We start from the raw sequence: 5,168 nt of genomic DNA, 5'->3' as shown, positions 1-5,168 counted from the left end.
AAAAAAAAAAAAAAAAAGAGTTAAGGATGGTCAAGAGCCATCATTCCTGTGCTGGAAGAGAAACTGCTGAGCCAACTCTCCAGTCCCAATGCTCAAATATATAAGCTAAAGGGAGAGAAAGGTAGAATGTGTAGTAACTGATCTGTGCCTTCCACCTATCTTTCCAAACAATAAAATTAACTAAATGAAAAGGCTAGGCTAGAGCGTGTAAACGATGAAAAAGGCGTAAATAAAACTTAGAGGATTATAACATGCTCCTTGAAGCTTTAACGGGCTCACCGATCTTAACAACCAGTTTACAGTGTCTTCTTAGTCCTTTGGGGTTAAATTAACTGACTTCCTCATTCTCAAACCAAAGAACGGCAGAAGGCTGGCCTAGCATGCATGCACAAGGCCTAGCCGCCCCCCACGCCCATAAAACATGCACACAGAGAGGAAAACTTAGGTCTTGTTCTACTGTGCACCCGCTGTCTTATGCAAAACAATTTTAAATACGGTCAAATCAGCCTTACAGAGATCCAAAACTAGACTAGAAGTTCACGAAAAATTCCACGAAGCTGTCAAAAAAATTGAACTACTCTCACAATGCATGCACTTATGTAAAAATGGGAGTCCACAGGTGAACGTGGTTGCAAAAGACAAGCTACTGCGTGATACGAAATTTGTTTTTTTAAAAAAACCAAAACAGAATGCTTCACTTGTGCCATACAGAACTGTGGGTACCTCTGGGTCCCGGGTGACGAAGCCTGGAAGGTGGGAGGGGGCGACAGAGGCGGGGAAAGGACCGGCATGGCCAGTCAGCCCCGAGAGGGCGGCCTCCGGCCTCCCCGCCTCCCCGGCCGCGGGAACGCCCGCCCTGTCCCCTGCCGTCAGGGACGGAAGTAGAATGGCCGCGAAGCGGTGCAAGGATCCCCACGGGCAGCAAACCGCTCTGCCTAACGGGAAGCCTACACGGCCGCAGGCCCGGCCGCCCTTCCGGCCCGGAGTGCATTTCCCCGGGTCTAGGGCGGCCGCGCCTCGCTCCCCGGCCCCACAGGCCCTCGTAGCCATTCCCGCTGCGGGCTGCACCTACCTTCCCAGCCCGAGGCTGCGCGGGCGCCGCCAGTCACACAGGCCGAGGCCGCGCCGCCGCCGGCCCCCCCGCGCTCCTCCCGCCGCAGCGCTGGCGAGAACCTTTATTTGCGGGTCTCGCAGCCACAAAATGGCGCTGAGGGAGGAAAGCCGGCCCCGCCGCCGGCCCCGCCCCGCCCGGCCTGCGCCCCGCCCCGAGCGCGCCGCGGAGACCCCGCCCGTGGCCCACTCACCCGAGACGCGCCTCTCGGGCACCTCCTCGGTCACCGCGCCGGGCGCCTCTGGAGAGAAGGGGCGAGGGGAGGCCGGCCCGGCCCCGCTCGGGACCTCGGGGCGCGGAGAGGCAGCGGCACGCCGCCGCCGCCCGGAGACAGTCCGCGGAAGCCCGCACCGGCCCCGTCGGGGCTCTGCAAGCTCAGCGGGGCTGGGAAGGGAAGCGGCCGGAGAGAAGGGCGGGCCCGCGAGGTCGGAGGTCACCCGCGAGGCATCTCGGGACGGCGGCCGCTGCCGGACAAGCTCGGCGGGGCCACCTGCGGCTGCAGCGCGGCCTGGGCGGAGGAATCCGAGCCGACTAGCGCGTGATTGGCTCTTCGCGGTAGTCTCACTGCTCAGGATGCTTCCGCGCATCGTGCCGGAACGGGGAGACAGCCGCTTCGTGCTTAAGCGCCCCTCGTTCTAAGTTGGGGGCGGGGGACTTAGAAGTCGTCGCTGTTCTTGCGGCAGGAGGCTGCCCGTGTGGGCAGTTCCATAGCAGATTGCAGACTGGAAGCCCTGGGAAGGCAGCCAGGTGAGGGTTCTGGAGTACAGCAAGAACAGCGGTGCTCGGCAGTCTCTTCAGCACTTCCCAGATGGGACAGTCATATTTAGGCTTAGTCGGTTTTATGAGCCCGGTTAATCCCCAGTGAAGGTGTCCTGCCTGAGATCATTTATAAGGATACAGTTACAGTAGAGACCAGATGCCACCACTAGGTAGTTTACATCGCAGGGTCCTTGGAAAACTAAAGAAAATGGAGAAGGACGTGAACAGATGGTTCACAGATCCTTAAATATTCCATAGGAGGAGAATCAACTTTGTTTATAATGGAAATATACATTGAAATCCTGTTTCCTGGTGAGGATGCAGACATTAATAGTTATGTGTTACTTCGGAATGAGTCCTGGCTTGAGTGAATAAAGCAAGGTGTAGAAATACATATACACATATATGTAGGCACATATTGGGAAAATGGAAGAATATTGCAGAAACTTAATAGTTACTCAAAAAGAGGGTAATGGCTGTAGGAGATAAAGGTAGAAACAAACAAGACTTGAGTTTTCAAAATTTATGAAACGAATAGGTAAAACAAAAAAAGCCTTCCAAAGTCCAAAACAAATTGAAAGGAACCAATTCACTTTTAAGTAAAATTGATAGCGGAACTGAAAGATACACAAAAGAAAGAATATAGCTGCAGTATTTGAATTTCACGCTCTGGCTCTGTGCCTACAGAGGGCTCTGTCCTAGATACCTAAGAATCACTCAGTTTCACTAAGTGATTTGTAATTATAACATTGTTGCTGTGGTTCTGAAGTTACATATATTGTAGTACAAACATTTTAATGTTACTTTCTTCAAAGATTTCTAGTGTAAAAGATAATGAGATACAAATTCAAATACCAAAGAAGTTCAGAGACACTATTTTAAATTTAAATATCAATTTGAGGTTGGAGAGATGGCTCAGTGATTAAGAATACTTGTTGCAAGCCGGGCGTGGTGGCACACGCATTTAATCCCAGCACTCGGGAGGCAGAGGCAGGTGGATTTCTGAGTTCGAGGCCNGCCTGGTCTACAGAGTGAGTTCCAGGACAGCCAGAGCTATATAGAGAAACCCTGTCTCAAAAAACCAAAAAAAAAAAAAAAAAAAAAAAGAATACTTGTTGCTCTTTAGAGGACCTGGATTCAATTCCCAGCATCCACATGATCGCTCATAATTGTAACTCTAGTTCCAGAAGACCTGATGACCATTTCTGGTCTCTGTAGGCATACATGTGGTTTACTGTGGTACAGACACATATATTTGAACCCATTGTACTAGTCAGGGTTCTCTAGAGCCACAGAACTTATGGGTAGTCTCTATATAGTAAGGGAATTTGTTGATGACTTACTGTCTGTAGTCTGACTCCCAACAATGGTCAGCAGCAGCTGTGAATGGAAGTCCAAGGATCTAGTAGTTGTTCAGTCCCACAAGGCAAGCAGGTGAAGGAGAGAGAGTAAATCTTCCTTCTTCCAATGTCCTTATGTAGGCCTCCAGCAGAAGGTGTGGCCCAGATTAAAGGTGTGTGTCACCTTGCCTTTAACCACAGCTGACCTTGAACTCAGAGATGTCCCTGTCTTAATCTTCTGGAATTCATAGCCACTATGCCTCTAGATCTCCATGCCAAGATCCAGGTCAGAAACTTGTATCTCCCAGCCCCCAGATTGGAGTGGTGAGCCTTCCAATTCTGGATTGTAGGTCAATTTGACTACATCTGGGATTGAGTAAAACTCAAATAACTGATAGGGATTGTTTCTTAATTGAATTGTTAGAAGTAGGGAGACCTACTGCTATTCAGGATTTGAGGTAGAAAGATAAACCTTTGATCCAGATCTTTTGAAGTGGAAAGGTCCAACTTTCTTTATTTATTTTGGGGGAGTGGTTTCGAGACGGGGTTTCTCTGTGTAGCCCTGGCTGTCCTGGAACTCACTTTGTAGACCAGGCTGGCCTCCAACTCAGAAATCTGCCTGCCTCTGCCTCCCAAGTGCTGGGATTAAAGGCATGCGCCACCACTGCCCAGCCCTTTCAGTGGTGTTGATTCACCATTTTCCTTAAGAGAGAAAACTCTAAAGGCTTCCATTTAGCCTTTCCATATATAACAGCCCTCATTCCAAGGTCGGGGAACTAATGTAATGTGATGGTTTGTATATACTTGGAGTAGGGAGTGGCACTTTTAGAAGGTGTGACCCTGTTGGAGTAGGTGTATCACTGTGGGTGTGGACTGTAAGACCCTCATCTGGCCGGGCAGTGGTGGCACACATCTTTAATCCCCAGCACTTGGGAGGCAGAGGCAGGTAGATTTCTGAATTTGAGGCCAGCTGTTCTACAGAGTAAGTTCCAGGACAACCAGGGCTACACAGAGAAACTGTCTGTCTCAAAAACAAACAAACAAACAAACCAAACCAAACAAAACAAAACCCTCATCCTAGCTACCCAGAAGCCAGTGTTCTATGCTAGCAGCCTTCAGATGAAGATGTAGAATTCTGGTTGTTGCCATGTTCCTGCCTTGATGAAAATGGACTGAACCTCTGAACCTATAAGTCAGCCCCAATTAAATGATGTCCTTATAAGAGCTGCCTTGGGTTGCAGACCCCTTCAGCTCCTTGGGTACTTTCTCTAGCTCCTCCATTGGGGGCCCTGTGTTCCATCCTATAGATGACTGTGAGCATCCACTTCTGTATTTGCCAGGCACTGGCATAGCCTCATACGAGACAGCTGTAACAGGGTCCCTTCAGCAAAATCTTGCTGGCGTAAGCAATAGTGTCTGGGTTGGTGGCTGATTATGAGATGGTTCCCCGGTGGAGTGGTCTCTAGGTGGAACAACAATATGAACTAACCAGTACCCCCAGAGCTTGTGTCTCTAGCTGCATATGTAGCAGAAGATGGCCTAATCGGCCATCATTGGGAAGAGAGGCCCCTAGGACTTGCAAACTTTATATGCCCCAGTACAGGGGAACGGCAGGGCCAAGAAGTGGGAGTGGGTGGGTAGGGGAGCAGGGCAGGGGGAGGGTATAGGGAACTTTTGGGATAGTATTTTGAATGTGAATAAAGAAAATATCTAATAAAAAAAAAAAAGAGTTGCCTTGGTCATAGTGTCTGTTCACAACAGTAAAACCCTAACTAAGACATGTAGAATGCTGCCAGTCTCTAAGTATATCTATCTCTGGGGAAGGGCTAGGGAAAAGCTAACCATAAACTTTTAGGCATTGTGTCAAGGCCCTTCCTCAGGGGAATAGAACTGTACCTTCATTCTGGGGGTTCGGGGGTCTGCAAACTGGCTCAAGTCTGGAAATTGGTTCATTGGTC

At 49.7% G+C, this 5,168-nt stretch overlaps 1 protein-coding gene across 2 annotated transcripts in view; it reads right to left on the bottom strand.

Annotated features, from left to right (window-relative positions):
• Wtap (WT1 associated protein) overlaps positions 1 to 1,546 on the bottom strand; it is a 24,822-nt gene extending 23,276 nt beyond the window's left edge. The window contains exon 1 of one of the 2 annotated variants that reach the window (XM_021186287.2): positions 1,305 to 1,546. The gene's annotated coding sequence lies outside the window, so the exon portion shown is untranslated. Of the gene's footprint in view, positions 1 to 1,072; positions 1,228 to 1,304 lie in introns of those variants that run through there. The other variant, XM_021186286.2, reaches the window with a different exon arrangement.
• Between the last annotated feature and the right edge of the window lie 3,622 nt (positions 1,547 to 5,168).

Source organism: Mus caroli, chromosome 17 (genome assembly GCF_900094665.2).
Source record: "Mus caroli chromosome 17, CAROLI_EIJ_v1.1, whole genome shotgun sequence".
Classification (NCBI taxonomy): domain Eukaryota; kingdom Metazoa; phylum Chordata; class Mammalia; order Rodentia; family Muridae; genus Mus; species Mus caroli.
Note: the sequence above shows the minus strand (reverse complement) of the source record. Positions and strands in the feature narration are given on the sequence as shown.